Source organism: Mastigoproctus giganteus, chromosome 4, assembly GCF_048544385.1.
Source record: "Mastigoproctus giganteus isolate SK-2022 chromosome 4, ASM4854438v1, whole genome shotgun sequence".
NCBI lineage: Eukaryota > Metazoa > Arthropoda > Arachnida > Uropygi > Thelyphonidae > Mastigoproctus > Mastigoproctus giganteus.
The window spans coordinates 193,354,175-193,371,682 of record NC_143578.1 but is presented as its reverse complement, the minus strand read 5'-3'; the positions used below and the strand labels follow the sequence as shown (position 1 = coordinate 193,371,682).

The window sequence follows — 17,508 nt, the reverse complement described above, 5'->3', positions numbered from 1 at the left end:
TATTAAGTTGTTTGGACCTAACTATCATTATTATTATTATTATTATTATTATTATTAGCCTTATGGTGCAAGGAAGTCTGAGGCTTTTGCTGCACCAGCCAAAAATAAAAATTTGAGTTACCCCAGACAGAGAAAGAAATAGAAGGGAATCACCAAGAAAAAGAAGAATGATGATATCCAGATTAGGATCCTGGGTGTGCCAAGCCCATACTCACCAGATATGAGCCCCTGGGGCCAACTTAATAAACGGAATATATATAATCTTTATTGTACAAAGGATGTATACAATTTACCCTTCACGGCAGGAATGCCAGGGGCCTTCACATTGGCTGGTGTACAAAGGCCTTGAGGACGGGGCCCACATCGAAGTTCTGGTTCATCCCCCAGGGCCAACAATATAATAGGTTTCAGTTAAATTATTCACAATATTCATAAAAATGTTATACAGTATTTTTTGACATTATATACAATATTATACAGACATCCTTTTTAAATTTATTATACTGCGACATTACTGTGAAGTTTTCCTGTTTGAGTTTAGGTCATCAAGGATCTCCCTCCGGTATTTGCGGTCCTTGACAAACTTGTAGAGGTCGCTTTTGATTGCTTGGACTGTGATAAGCATCTGCTTGGGGAGAAAGCGGTCGCTAAGGGCTAGTCTGTTATGGTTGGTTATAAGGTTGGAGCTGATCTCAGTCCGGGTTGAGGGATCCTCCAGATGCACAGTTCCCATATGTTTGGCTCCGAGATTATTCCAGTGGTCATTTTGACAGTTAGGGTGAGGCGTCTTTCCATTATAAGATTTGGCAGTCGGGCAAAGTTCAGTGTGGTTCGGTTCAACTGCCATCGCAGTTGTTCTTTGCTGGGGTGGACGATGGTGTTTGTGTGTGACCCAACGAAGGAGCCAGTATTCGGAGGAGTACACAGGCTTGATATTCGTGGAGACTGCAGATGCCCATATTTCTGAGGCGTATAACACGACGGAGTATACAGAGGTGTATACGTACCGCCGAGTCACATCCAGATCCTTAACGTGAAGTAGTTGTTGTTTGGTAATCCACCGCATTTTGCAGAATTTTGTTATGAGCTTGTCAATGTGGGGCTTGAAGGTCAGTTTGCAATCAAAAACTACTCCCAAGTCTGTATGTGTATTTACCACTGGAAGGAAAATGCCATTTAGAGAAACTTGGACTTCAGTGGGTTGGTGCTTCAACGAAAAGACACTTTGGGCTGATTTTGCAGGATTAATAAGTAGTCCAAATTGATGGAGATAGGATTATAAGTCGTGTAGCTTTCGATTGATCTTTTCATTAATTTTTGAGATATGTTAGGTATTTCTTTTGGCCTAGAGCCGCCACGAATGGAGAAAGTTTGAGAACCTCTGCACAAGGGAACACGCGCAATTTTCTGGTTATAATAAACATGGGTGGATGAGGTTCTCTGGTAACCCTAATATGACAGTTTTTTTGGGGAGGAGCAAGTGCGCCATCGCACCTCGGCAAATCCAGACTTGTTTATACCACATTGGTTCACTAAATTTGTGTCAATTTGATAATTTCTGTTGTTTATGGGCTTTACGGCCCATAAACAACATTTGACGAAAGTAAAAATTTGGAAAGTTGTGGTATATCTGCTAGGAGGTGAGCAATACCGAGGGAGGTGTTCGTGGTGAAAAATGAGGCAAACAGTTTGTCAGTCACTGTTATATATGGAGTAATCATTGAGGTCACTATTGTATGTAGACAATCGATAAGTACGTGCTGGACAGCAAGCTGGGTGTTGCAGGTTTTGCACTGTGGTAGATCAGCGTCCACAAGCAGATAAAGCTGTGTTAGGTGTGTGTAGTTAGGCTAGTACGACTTCTTCATGTCTGTTCTCGTGTATACTGGATTTCCACGGTTTGAGATCCTTCTTTATGCGTAACTTGTTTTCGGCATGTCGTTGCCAGATGGGTTGCCATTGTTCAAGGCACAGAGTAGAAACATGTCTTACTTCTCTGTGGTTCAAGACATCTCTTATTTATAATTAATTTGTAGTCTGAAACCGGTTTTGATAATTGCAGTTTTCAGTCTGTAGATGTTTATTTGTATGTCAAAAATTTTTCCTTTTGTTGCTGTTAGAGCAAAGAACAGAAAAATTATTGTGTAAATTTTGTGTTAGGTACATCACAAATTACTTATTAGTCTGTGGGTTAAATATCAAGAATGCTAAATGAAGTGTTAAAAAAAATAATAAATAAAAAAAAAAATCTGGAAAATCAGCGTGTTTAGAACCAATCGAAATCTTACTAGACTGCGAGCCCTTGTAATAGTTAAAAGTGTGTCGTGTGATTTTCTCCTCGAAGTTTATTTCAGACGTCATGGGTGGAAGTGGTTTGTTTAGTTTTGCATCTGTTTTTTAAAGCAAAATAAAATCAGAAATTTTTAAGAGTAGTCTCCTAATGTGATTGTTTGGAATTAACAACATTCGTATATTATCCTTTCTAAATAGCCAAAGACGGTAAGCTATCTTTCAAAGAGGTTGTTCAAATGATTTTTCTTTTAAATTAATTTTTCGAAGTTGTGAAAGTGATATTTCTGTTTTTATCATTTCTCTTGGAAATATATCAAGTTTTTGAATGCATTTGGCATCAATAAAGTGTTTTTTTTTTTTTTTGTTTAATTCATCCTTTTTTTTATCATATATATATATATATATATATATATATATGATGTGTTCCATGTTAACATGGGAAAAAATTCTCTTTCGAAGAAGCACAGGAACAGGTTATGAAAAAATTACAACTGGATTTCTGAAGTGCCTTTCATCATAAACATTATTTTAGATCCTTCAAAATAATTTTTGTGAGACTATGCTGATGATATTGACATATTGTTATGCATTGATATATAGAACAAGAGCAAGTATAGGCAACGGTAAAATAATATCCCAGATTATTTGAAGGGTGGAAAGGGAAGCTTTTGAGGAAACTTGAAAGAATTGAGGTAGATCTGAAAATCAGTTTTACGCAGTGCTTTTCATAGTACGATACTTTTTGAAGAGAGAATTGGGATGTGCAAGGCATCAAGTGATTAAGCAGTTTTGAATATTGCCCTGTCATGTGCAATATTTTTGCAGTCACGTTCTTGCTTTGATTTCAACCCCCCCCCCTCGAATTTTCCTTGGTTTAATCCCATTCGATCAGAACTGATCATGAATTATGCAAATTAATAATCATTCAAAATTCTTATAACCTACTGGGAGGCATGTGAGAGTCGCTTTGCATTTCTGATATGAAACTATTCTGGCCAACCACGTATCACACCTTTCCAAGAAAAATTTTTCGCCCAATTTTTTTCTATTACAATTCAAGAAATTTCTGTGGAATATGGCACAAAATTGATGCCTATGTATTTGTGTGTTTACCAGTAGGTAAGATTTTAATATTTTAAATTTATTACCAGTAGAATTGATGGTAATAATTCTACATCATACTCTGCCACTTATCCTTATAACAAATAATATTTTTAAAAGTATTTTTATATAGGACGAATGATACTGAGGCAAAGTAATTCATATTTACCTGATATTTGTAAGGTTTAGAAATTGTTTGAGGCTTGGTAGTAAAGTTGTGTATTCATTTCTTGTACAAATTATGATAATAGCAGGAAATTTTTTTTTTTTTTTTTTTTAGCAGAAGTCTTTTTTCCCCCCCTGATATTTCATCATACTGTATTTTCCCCACTATGAAATGCATGTCATCAGCTTATGGATGTGTGGTGGTTTCAGGTGAGAGTAATAGTAATATTCTGGTGAAGCATTCTTCAGGCTCTTGAAGTAGCAGTTGTTCATGTTGTAATTAGCACAACACTTACCCAGCTTCCACAGGTTGATTCAAAGACATGCACCCCATAGTATATTTTCATGTTTATTTTTATAAATATAATCATAACAGTTTTTGCAATAAATTGTGTTTATAATAATAACTGAAATATACTGTATTTTCCTGACTAAAATGTCGCTGTACTATAAAATACATTTTGAACTTGAAGCATAATATGTATTGTTGCTGCATAACTGGTGAATAGAATAGTTTGATTTATTGCACTTAAGTATAGTAGTTTAGTGTGGTATTCTCGATTATATTGAAATTAAATGGAAATAGAGGGTGAATAGGGTACCATCCAACCTTGAATTCTATTTAATTAAAATTGGGGACCCATCAAGCCCTCAGCTACTTAAATCAATGCAAGCGCTCACACTTGTGCATATGGCAACCCCCAAGGCAAAATGTGCTGGTTGCACAGGAGGTATATATTGTCAGTGATTCTGTTGTCAGGGAAATGGAAAATACATTGTGCAAAAAGACTAGGGTATGGCTGCCAGGGACAAAAGTTAAAGTTGTTGTAGAGCAGATATCATATTTTAAGGGCACAGAAGGTGATATTATTGTACATGTTGGCACTAATGACATTAAGAGTAGATCTTCAGACTTAACAAGTACAGGAGCAAAGGGGTGCTCTTACCAAGAAAAGCTTCAGTTCTGCAAATTGCAGCGCCTGGAGAGACTAGGCTTTCACGAAGTGATCTCATTGAGTTGTATAAGACTGAATGGATTGAGCAAGTTCAATGCTGATGGGATTCTTCCCCATTCTTAGACCACACATGTGGTGGGGGGAACAAATTCAAATATAGGAAGGATGGTTCGAGAACAGATGTGTGGGAGTTTGCTTTTAGCCAATGGGTGCTTGATGGAAGATATTTCCATCTTTTTTTTTTTTTTTTTTTTTTTCCGAAGTTGATAGCTGAAATAAATTCAGGGAAGAACTAGACAAACTATTGGAGGGAATGAATAGGTGAAATGGGAAGTGTCCCTTTCCCCCCTGATGTTGAACAAGCTTGCTTTCTTGCATCTTTTGCCACTTGTAATGTATACATATTCTGATTTTGCTTACGACAATTTTTAATCATGGTTTTACATTTATACAACAGTAATAATGTCTGCCGGGGCAGAAATTGATAACCTTGTAGAGCAGATATCATCTTTTAATGGTGATATTGTAGTGCACATTGACACTAATTATTATATGAAGAGTAGTAGGTCTGCGAACTTAATGAGTACAGGGCAACATTGAAACTGAGTAGTGAGTCAGGGTTAAATTTGAAAGTGTCTGCAATTCTGCTGAGACATGATAGGAGGGAGTACGATGAGAGGCTTGTCAATGATTTCAGCACTGGAGAGATAGTGAAAGGCTTGTGGGGTAGAATTTTTCCCACATTGGTCCCTGCTTCTTGACAGGAGAAACTGCTTCTACAGGAATGCGATACACAAAAGGGTGCAAGAATATTTGCTGATGCTGTCAAGGCATTGTTAAGTGTGTTGGAAAAGTGCTAGTTTGGGAGGATACAGCAACTAATACACTCTATTGACAAAATTAACAAAACACATAGAAAATGTGGTTTAATACATGCCAGCTTGTGATGAAGCAGGGAAAAATTTGGCATAGTGGTGTACCATAGAAATGATAAAATGAGAAGAGAGCAAGAGCATTTGGACGGGTATAAGGGTTTGGGGTTGTATATGTTATGGGAATTGTATAAGAATTAACAAAAAGATCACATTACAGAAGTCGATACAAGATACTTGAAAATATTATCAAATGACATCAGTATGGTATATGATACTCTCCAATGGCTAAACAGGCCTGACAATGGTGAACCATGCTCAATATAAGGGTGTCTATAAAATACTCTGGCAACAAATTCCATTTTTTCACCAGCACTCACCAAGTGACTGAGTAGTTGACTGTCATCATGCAATGCGATGCCCACCCAAGGGCTTCCCACCAGTAGTGCTGCATTCCTATGTGCTACCAGTAAGCAAAATAAAATTTGCCATCTGAATGTTGAATACTGATAATCATTAACCAATCAGAAAACAATATCGAAAAAATTTCGGCGCCCTCTTGAACTGCTGCCCGTAAGCAATGCTTGCCTTGCCTATCCACTTGCGGTGGCTCTGCTTCCCACACATGTTCGATTGGATTTAAGTCTGGCAATTGTGCTGGCCATGGCAATCCTTGGATATCTTCAGTGTCAAGGTGTTCCTCCATCACTTGAGCTCTATGTGCATTGGCGTTGTTTTGCATGAAAAGAAAATCTGGCCAACCATACCCCTAAAAAGTCACGCATGGGGTTTGAGGATCTGTTCTTGGTACCATTTGTGCTCTTACAGTACCCTTATCAAACACATGAACAGAGATGCGGCTGTTGATCATTATTCCACCCCACATGAGAACACTGCTTAATTGTAAGTGACCCTTTCTCTGCTGTTGGAGGGATGGTACTGCATTTCTTGTTGTCTCCAGATGAAATGACATCTAGAATCTGTTTGTTAACTAAAACAGGACTCATCAGAGAACAGAACCATACCCCATTTGTCAGAGCTCCAAGTTGCATATTCATGGCACCAGTTTCGAAATCTCTGCTGTGGTTTGGGGTTAATTGGATACAAACCAATGGCTTCCTTGCATAAAAAACACTTGAATTGAGCCTTCTTAACACAGTCCAGTTGAAAATGTTTTCAGCTGTTGTCATGGCAACCTGAAGAGACAGTTGATTACAGGACATTGTAGGGTTCAGTCTTGCTGTTAAAGCCAGATAGTGGTGTGTTGTGGTTGATGTAGCCCTCAGGTTACCCTGGCCATCTCTTCTTTTATTAGTTCCTCTCTCCTGAAACTGCTTCCATAGTGCTAAGAGAACACTGTGTGACACATTAAGTCATGCCTCCTGTGTCTGCCAGGCATCAAATCATCCAAATGGCCTGCCCTGTCAAAGAATCATCTAAATGAGGATGACTTGTCTTCCCGAGTACTGGAGATGTGGTTATCCTATTGAGCAAGCCAAAAAAGGGAATGAAGTGATGTAGTTGCAAACTGTGTTTTTATAGGCATGGATAATTTGAATAATATGCAGCTCTGTAAGGTAGTAGATTATTTCTATTGGATACCTGGAATTTGCATACGAGGATGCCTATTATATGAAATATATGCCTTCGGCAACACTGTTCACAATAAAATTTCATGTAAAACACTTTGGGTTGTTAATTTTGTCAAGCAGTGTAGATTAACAATAGCCGCAGGTAGAGGTGAAAGTGACTGTTGCACTCTTTCTATTGGAATGAGCAGCAGCTATGAAAACAAGGTTCTGGGAACTGCTGGGAGCCATCATGAAACAAGTAAATACATGGGCCGTGTTAAGGTAACTAAGAGTAAGAACAGATGCATGTATATACTTGCATTTTTCTAGTGTTAGGAGCGCAGTAATTAAATTTGAATATGAAGTTCTGGTCAAGCCATGAAATGCAGACATTGTTGGAATATCAGAGATGTGGTGTCACTCAAATATAAGAGATGCAGAATTTGAATATGGGCAGTGCAATGTATACAGAAAGGGTATAGTGTTGGCTCTTAAGTAGCCACAACTCCACTTTTGTATACTGTGCCACAGTATGAACTATGTAAAGGCCAGAGATGATGTTGGTTTGTTTGGTATTTATTGTGTTGATCCATTGTTCCCCCAAACATTTAGCTGCAGGGTCCCTTGTGGGACCCAACATTTCCTCTCCTTGCCTCCAGCAGACAGGTTGGGTGTAGTTGGAAATAGAAAGGGCTCTGGCATAGGCAAACTCTGGGTGATGTCTGAGCTTGACAGGGAGGGTCAAACTCGCACATAAAAAAAAAAAAAAAAAAAACTCTGGAAAGTGAAAAAGGGAGTTGGAGAGTCAGGTTAGTCAGAGACTTATGATAAAGAAGGTGGATGATAGGAAGACTTTCTTCCTAGAAATAGGAAGTTGAAGGGGTAGACGGACACCTCTGTGGGAGAATGGACTCTGTTAAGCTCAGGAGAGGGAGGGGGAGACTGTTAAGAACAGTTCCCCCCCCAAGTAAGGGAAGTGGAGGACAGTAGCTTATTAACCTCTAAAAGGGAGCTTAATGATTTTGTATTAATTTAGCATTAGCATTAGTAGAGGCATTTGATGCAAGAAAGCAAGCTTATGCAGCATCAGCCAAAAAAAAAAAAATAAATAAATAAAAGACAACCACTTCCACTTCACCCCTCTGTTCGTTCGAAATACCTGTCCAGCTGAGCCTTAAACTTATTTAGGCAATCAACTTCCACGACAAGGGATGGAAGTCTGTTCCACCAACCAACCACCCGCTGGCTAAAGGCAAATTTCCGCACGTCTATCCTACATCTGTCTTTCCTCAATTTGAATTTATGCCCTCTCAGGTGATTGTTCTGAGAAAGAGGAAGAATCCCATCAGTATTGAGCATGCTCAAACCATTCAAGGCTTTATACACCCCTATCAGATCACCTCGCTGGTGCCTAGTCTCCAGACACTGTAATTTGCAAAACGTAAGCCTTTCTTCATAATAGCAACCCTTTGTTCCATTCACTAATCTTGTTGCCCTTCTCTGTACTCATTCCAGCAGCTCTACATCGTTCTTGAAATGAGGCCTCCAGGCCTGTATACAGTACTCTAGGTGTGGTCTGACCATTGCCTTATACAAGGGAATAATCACCTCCTTATCCCTGCTAGAAAAATTCCTATATATCATTGACAATACACCATGAGCTACTCTTGCAGCCCATCTGCACTGCTCAGAGAACTTCATATCTGCCTGCACAACCACCCCCAGGTCCCTTTCATTATCTACCACTGTCAGTGTAGTACCACAGAGTTCATACGTTGCTCTGGGGTTGCTGTTTCCCATATGTAGTACTTTACATTTGTCAATGTTAAATTTCATTTGCCACCTCTCAGCCCATCTGCTCAAGCTTTCCAGATCCTGTTGCAGCAGGATAGTGTCAGTAGTGTCCTTGACAACCCTGCCAACCTTCGTATCATCTGCAAACTTGGACATTAAGCTTGATATACCATCATCAATATCATTTATAAATACAGAAAACAATAATGGACCCAACACTGAGCCCTGAGGGACTCCACTAATAACATTAGTCCACAATGAGCAGTGTCCATTGATTACCACTCTGTCTTCTCCCCCTCAACCACCCCTTTATCCATAGCAGCAATTTGTCTCCAATGCCACACTGCTCCAATTTGTGCAGCAGTTTTCCATGTACAACAGTATCAAAAGCCTTTCTAAGATCCAAGTATATAATATCAAAGTTATTCCCTGCATCCAGTTCTTTTGTGACTGCATCATAGTATCTAATCAAATTGGTCAGGCAAGATTTCCCCTTAACAAAACCATGCTGTGTCCGAGCTATAACTGAAGTCTTGTCTAGATGATCCTGAAGTGCTTCTTTAACCAGTGCCTCCATTAATTTTCCGGGAACAGAAGTTAAACTTACAGGTCTATAATTACTTGTATCAGCCTTTGATCCTCCTTTGTGAATTGGGGTCACATTTGAACATCTCCAGTCCATGGGTACCTCCCCTGAGTCCAAGGAAGCTCTCATAATTATGGCTAAGGGTTTGCTTACTTCCTTTGCTGCCTCCTTTAATATAACTGGATAGATCCCATCCACCCCAGGTGCCTTTCTTTGTGTTTATCTTCAACAATTTCTCCTCCACTTTACTCCCAGTTATTACAAGATTTTTTAGCTTACTGCCAGAGTCGAATACACCTCTGGCATTCCCCTCGCTGAATAACTCCTCATGTGTGAATGTCGATGCAAAATATTCATTTAGTTTGTTAGCTACCTGAGCAGGATCATCAACAGTTGACCCATCGATATGAAGTGGACCAATCTGATTCATCCCCTTCCTTCTAGAGTTTACATAAGTAAAGAACTCTTTGCTGTTTTTCTTTGCATCCCTTGCCAAAGATATCTCGTAATATGCCTTTGCCTGCATAGCCTCCTTTGTAACTTGGTTACAAATCAACTTGTATCTATCGTAGGCTTCTGTGTCACATGTTTATTTGTATGTATCCCATGCATTTTTCTTCTCTGCCATATGTCTCATTAGTTCATCTGACATCCATTTAGGCCTAAACCTTGAACAATATTTCTTAGTTTGTACTTAAAGCCTAGTAGCTTCTAAGATAAGTTCTTTGAATGCTTCCCATTTTGAATTTGCTATTGGTAACATCATCAGTTGGTCCCACTGTATAGAATTTAAATACTGTCTCAGTCCATCATAGTCGCCTTTACCCCTAATGGTAGTTACCTCTTTGAGTAAATCCCACTTCAGCACACTGTGATCACTGCCACCTAGTGGTTCATTTATCTGCAGATTCTTAATGCATGAAGAATCACTACTGATAATCAAATCAAGAGTATTTGGGAGGTAACTAGACTCCCTCTAGTTGCCTCCCGAACATGCTGATGTAGAAAACAATCATCCAATAAATCCACAAAAGCCTTGCTAGTGTGTGAGTGACCAGCCCCCAAATTCCAGTCAATATATGGGAAATTAAAATCCCCAATTATAAGACTCTCTGATTTACTGGCCCACTCTATTTCCCTGTACAGTTTCTTATTATACTCATCAGAGTCATTAGGCCTATAGCACACTCCTACTCTTAATTTTGATCTCCCAATGCTTATGTCACACCAAACTGACTCGACACTGCACTGTCCAGCGACGTCGACTGGCTTCACTTCCTTGGATTTTATGTATTTCTTAACTAATAGCATAACCCCCTCCTCCCTTCCTATCCTATCTATCCTTTCTGTAGACGTTGTACTCCCCAAATTCCAGTTCTGCATTCATTATATCTGTGTGACACCACGTCTCTGAAATCCCAACAATATCTGCCTTTGATGTTTTGAGCAATACCTCAAACTCATCAATTTTATTTACTAAACTCCTAGCATTGGTGTACACGCAGGTATATACGCACCTGTTCATTTTCTTAGCTACCCTAACACAACCCATGTGTTTACTTGTACCCCAATGATTCCCAGCAGTCTCTGAAATATCCTGCATCTTATTTTCCAGGCTGCTGCTCATTCCAATAGAAGCAGTGCAAGAATCACTTTCACCTCTGCCAGTGGCTACTGTTAATCTATTAGTCCTTGTATCCCCCAAATCTAGCAGTTTTCCGACCCACCTAACATTGCCTCGATAGTATCAGCAAACATTCTTGCACCCTTTCTATTTAAGTGTATCCCATCCCTGTAGAAGCAGTCTCTCCTGTTAACAAGTACAGACCAGGCTGAAAAAAATTCTACCCCTTGAGCCTTGCACAATCTTTCCAGGGCCAAATTGATCGACAGGGCTCTCATCATATACTCCCTCCTATTGTGTTTGGGCAGAATTGCAGATACTTTCAAATTCAACCCTAATTTACGGCTTTTTTTCAACAGTGACCTGTACTTGTTAAGTAATTCCGTCGGTCTCCTACTCTTAATATCATTAGTGCCAACGTGTACAACTATATCACCTTTTGTGCCCTTAAAAGATGATATCCGCTCTACAACGTCATCAACCTTTGCCCCTGGCAGACATACCCTGGTCCTGTTCCACCTATCCTTTTTACAAATTGAGAGCTAAGTGGAGGAGAAATTGTTGAAGTTAAACATAAGAAAAGCACCTGGGGTGGATGGGATCTATCCAGTTATATTAAAGGAGGTGGTAAAGGAAATAAAGCAAAACCTTGGCCACATTTATGAGAAAATCCTTGGACTCAGGGAAAGCCCCCATTGATTGGAGATGTACAAATATATCACTAATTCACAAAGGGTAACGTGAGTAATTACAGACCTGTTAGTTTAACTTCTGTTCCAGGGAAAATAATGGAGTCACTTAACCAGTGACTCCATTATTTTCCCTGGCAAGTTTAACCTGGCAAAGTTAGAGAAGCATTGCAGGATTATCTAAAAAAGACTGCAGTAATAATTCAGACACAGCATGGGTTTGTTAAGGGGAAGTCTTGTCTGACTAATGATGTGGTCACAAAGGAACTGGATAGAAAAAATAATTTGATATTATATGCTTGGATTTCACGAAAGCTTTTGATATTGTTGCACGTGGAAGACTACTGTACAAATTGGAGCAGTATGTCATTAAGAGCAAGTTGCTACAATGGATAAAAGGGTGGTTGAGTGGGAGAAGACAGAGTGATAATCAGTGGACTAATAAATGGACATTAATTTCGTGGACTAATGTTATTAGTAGAGTCCCCAGAGTTCGGTGTTTTGCTGATTGTTGTTTTGTATATTTATCAATGATATTAATGAAGACACATCAAGCTTAATGTCCAGGTCAAATGCTAATGCTAATAGAGAAAGATTTGTGGAAGTGAAAAGGTTGGTTTGGGAAGTAGGGAACTTAAACAGGGATTGTTGGACAGTAATGTCATAGGGCTGGGGCATGCTATGTGGGGAAAGACACGGGGGGGGGGGAACTGTGGACATGGAGTGCTTCTCTGTAAGTAAATTATCACCTCTTTATCCTTGCTAGCAAAATTTCTATATATCATTGATAAAATCCCATGAACTGGCCTTGCTGCCTGTACGTATGCTCAGAGAACTTCATATCTGACTGCACTATTACATCAGGTCTTTTTCATTTTCCACTACCCTGACATAGTAAGAAACAGATGGTACATTACTCTCAGGTTACTGCTACGAATATGCAGAACTTTGCGTTTGTTAACATTAAACTTCAATTGTCATTTCTCAGCCCATCTGCCTAAATTTTCTAGATTCTGTTGCTGTAGCATACCGTCATTACTGTTATTAACCACCCTGCCAACCTTTGTATCATATGCAGACTTGGACATTAAGCCTGATATTCACTCATCAGTATCATTAATAAATACAGAAAATAAGAATAGGCCCAACACCAAATCCTTGGGAAATCCATTAATCACATTGGTCCATGATGAACAGTGTCCATTGATTACCGCCCTTGTTTTCTTCCCCTCAACCATCACTTTATCCATCGCAGCAACTTGCCCTTAATGCAACACTGTTCCAATGTTCCAATTTGTACAGCAGTCTCTTATATGCACCACTCTTAAAAGCTTTCTTGAAATCCAAATACACGATATAAAAATTATTTTTTACATCCAGTTACTTTGTGATCACATTATAGTGTCCAATCAGATTGGTCTGATAAGATTTCCTCTTCACAAAACCTGTGTGTCCAAAATATAACTGCAGCTTTGAATAGATGATCCTGCATTTATTCTTTAAACAGCAATTGCATTATTTTCCCTGGAACAGAAGTAAAGCTAACAGGGCTGTAATTATTTATTATCCTTTGATTTCCCCCTGGTGAATTGGGAGTACATTTGCACATCTTCAGTCCGTGGGGACCTCCCCTGAGTCCAAGGATGCTCTCATAATTATGGCTAAGGTTTACTTACTTCCTTTGCCGCCTCCTTTAATATAACTGGATAGATCCCATCCACCCCAGGTGTGCCTTTCTTATGTTTAGCTTCAACAATTTCTCCTCCACTTTGCTCTCAGGTATTACAAAATCATTACGCACCCTGCTGCAATTTGTTAACCTTCTGGCATTTTCAAACTTAATAACTCCTCGTGTGAATGTAGATGCAAAATACTCATTCAGTTTGTTTGCCATCTGAGCAGGATCATCAACAGTCAATGGTTCATTGATATCAAGTGGACCAATCAGATTCATCCCCTTCCTTTTAGAGTTTATACAAGTAAAGGAATCCTTGCTGTTTTTCTTAGCATCCTTTGCCAAAGATTTCTCTTAATCTGCCTTCGCCTGCCTAACTTCCTTTGTGACTTGATTAAAGACTAGCTTATATCTGCCATAGGCTTTTGTGTCGCATGATAATTTATATGCATCCCATGCATTTTTCTTCTCTGTCACGAGTCTCATTAGGCACCTTCGTAGTAGGGTGGGCAGGAGCAGCAGTGCATAGCACACGCTTCTTGATTAGACCGGGGTTCAAGCCCGTGATCACCAAATACGGAGGATGCAGAAAGGTCAGGGAATGACCACTGCATATCCCCGGAGCAATATGGCCTTAGTTGCTAATGCTCCTAAAAACCAAATAACAAACAAACGAGTCTCATTAGTTCATTTGATAACCATTTAGGCCTAAACCTTGAACAATATTTCTTAATAGGTATGAAACTTTTAGTAGCGTCCACGATTAATTCCTTGAATTCTTCCAACTTAGAATTTGCTGTTGGTAACATCATCATCAGTTGATTCCACTGTACAGAATTTAAAAACTGTCTGAGACCACTGTACTCACCTTTACGGAAGCAAAAACCCTTTCCTTTACCCCTAATGGTAATTATATCTTTAAGTAAATCCCACATCTGCACACTGTGATCACTGCCACTTAGTGGTTCCTTTATCTGCAACTTCTTAATACACAAATGATCACTGCTGATAACCAGATCAAGAGTATTACCCTCTCTGGTTGCCTCTCGAACATGCTGCTGCAGAAAACAATCATCCAATAAATCCACAAGTTTTACTGGTGTGTGAGTGACCAACCCACAAGTTCCAGTCAATATCTGGGAAGTTAAAATCCCCCATTATAAGATATTCTGATTTACTAGCCCACTATTTCTCTGTACAATTGTTCATTGTACTCATCCAAGTCATTAAGCCTATGACACACTCCTACTCTTATTTTGCTTTCACAGTGCTTATGTCACACCAAACTGACTCAACAGTGCACTGTTCATCTATATCAACTGGATGCATTTCTTTTAATTTTGTTTTTCTTAATTAACAGCATAACACCTCCCTGTCTGTCCTTTCTGTACACATTGTACTCTCCAAATTCCAATTCTGCATTCCTAATATCTGTGTGACACCACGTCTCTGATATCCCAACAATATCCGCCTTTGATGTCTTGACCAACACTTCAAATTCATCAAATTTATTTACTATACTTCTAGCATTGGTATACATGCACCTATTCTTAGTTACCCTAACACATCCCATATACCCACCTGTTTCACGATGACTGCCATCAGTCACTGAATTAAATAAACTTGAATTAGAAAGAAACATAATTTCAAACTCCATAGCATCAGTACCTATATGTGCCTAAGCTGGCCTTAATAGTTAAAAGTAGAACAAATGTGGTGGTGAAGAGGAGATAAGTTCTCTCATAGAGTAACTCTGGTAAAATGATTTAAAAAAAGAAAAGAAAAATGCAAAATCATACCAATTAAAAATTGTGTTTTATATTTACGAAGTTACAGAAAGTTATGGATTATTATCTTGAATTACCATTTTAATGTGGGCTTGTTATTTTCAAGAGGAACCTCATTGGTCCAGTGCAGCGTTAAGGAAGGTTTGCACAAATTATTGGAATGGATGGGAAAGCGAGTGTTTGGCTGACTGGCTTCCTTTCATTTCAGTTAGTAAAATTGTAGTTCATGTTTTTTTTTTTTTTTTTTTCATTAAAATGAAAACATACAGTATATATTTTTTTTTTTTTTTGAAAGTACACCTCATTCTTCTATAACATACCATCTTAAAATGCACATTTCAAGTTAAGTACATATTTATTTGACATCTTGTCTGCCATTACACGCACAAAATCCACATGCTGTCATGTTATTCTCCTCACTAGCCTCATGATTGTCTACAAGTGTATGTTGCATATTTTGATATGCATAAAAATTTATTTGCAGTAATAACTGAGCAATAATTTCCCATTACACACTTTACCCATACTTTTAAAAAAAATAGTATTTCATGAAGTGTAAAGCATTAAATATTGTAATAAAAATGGAAGTTTTAAAATTTTGATAAATTTTTTGACATGATCTAGACATTGAAAGAAACTACACCTTCAAAAGAAAATATTAGATCTGAATAACAGTTAGATTTATTATAAATAAGATTACATTGATTAAAAAAAAAAAAAAAAACTGTCCCAGTGCAAGAATATGCTTCCATTCCTCTCTAACTGAACAAAATTAGGCATCAGAAACAAAATGCTATTACTCATGTATGTTTTATTTCATAAATTTTTATTTAATAACCTTTGAGTTATCATATGTTATTTACTAATCATAGCATAATGTGTATTGATAGAAAATAGGGAAAGTACTTCAGTTTATAGCTTTTATGAAATCTATACCTGACATTATATGAAAATGTGCTGTAGCTTGTATTTCTGCTTTTTTTGGAATGTATGCCCTGCATTATAGGAGGATGAGTTGTATAAAAAAAATATTGATTTAGAGGGTTAAATAAATAAATTATTGCATAAAAACATGTAGAAAAAAGCTAATTATGGAAAGTCTGAAAGTATAAAAAAAACAAAAGTAGGTTTTTGAACTGAGAAGTTTATATTTTATTATTCTTTATCTTTTATTTATTTTATTTATTTTTTTTTTGCAGTGGAGCAATAATCCTTTGTGTGAATTCCCTAGTTTCATTCAGGCAAGTGCCATAGTGTACAGCACAATTTAAAAATATAAAACTCTCCAAGAAAATGTTTTCCAAAGTCTAGTTATTTTCTGCTTTCACACTGGTGGCTTAAAATGCACAGAAGGTGCATTTTAATATCTAACTGGAATTAACATCATTGCCAATAAGAGTTGTCACTCTGTATGTTGATACTATGTGCAGAAACAATTCAAATGCATTAGAAGAGAATGGCTTCATGCATAGTTACCCAAGGGAACTAATTTGAGGGGACAAAAGCAAATAATTGGTAAGTTTTACTTTTAACTTATTTATGAAAGTAGCTGCACTTCATGAGGTCTAACATCAGAGGAGGCATAATTTTTTATGTAACATGTAACACTAGGGTCATTCCATGTCAAGTGGCCTAGGGGTCCCTGCTCGACCACCTTCAATTTTGTTGAAACTTGGTGTGGATGTTTAAACAGGTTTCAAATGAAGCTGTGCAAAATTTCAGTTCAAAATATAGTTTAAAAAAAATTTCGGTTCAAAATATTTTTTTGTGGAGGTCACTTGTGTTATGCAGAATAAATCACAAATTTTCAAAGTTAAGTGTTACTGTTGCACAACGGTGAGAGGTATTGCTCCGAAACTTGTTATACGTAGTTAACTTTTGGCAGAAAATGCAAAACTTTTGGTGTCCAGGCTCAAAAACCTTCATTTTTTTTTTTTTTCAATGTGGTCTAAAACTAGCACCAAAAATTTGTTGTGACAAATTTAAGCAAGACTTTTGAAAGTCATAACTTTGAAATAAAAACCTTTGGTACCTTCTTCTTATTTGGACATTCCACTTACCAACTGCATGAATTCAGCCTAACTAAATACAAGCTCCTGTACTTGTTTTCTGGCTGAGATATTATCCTTCAAAGATTGACTCAAAATTTGACTTTCAAATTTGACCTATCTTAGGAGGCAAATATCTTAATGTGAGACACCTTCAATTCTCTCATTTTTGCCACCACTGGAAAGAGAGTTTCAGCTATAAGGATCATGGTTTATCTGTTTTGTGTCTTTGCACTTAAGGCCTTAAAATTAAGCATAAACATCAAGTAATTGTATGTGCCGTATTGTTATTTTGTGAGATTTTTTTTGTTGCAGAAGACTTCCTTAATCCTGCCTAATGTTTAGAAT

The 17,508-nt window shown here is 37.8% G+C and overlaps 1 protein-coding gene across 1 annotated transcript in view; it reads left to right on the top strand.

Moving 5' to 3' along the window:
* Window positions 1–3,391: 3,391 nt before the first annotated feature.
* Window positions 3,392–17,508, top strand: part of LOC150087292 (protein NDRG3-like) — a 206,624-nt gene continuing 192,507 nt past the window's right edge. The window contains exon 1 of the mRNA XM_090371112.1: window positions 3,392–3,411. The gene's annotated coding sequence lies outside the window, so the exon portion shown is untranslated. The remainder of the gene's footprint in view (window positions 3,412–17,508) is intronic.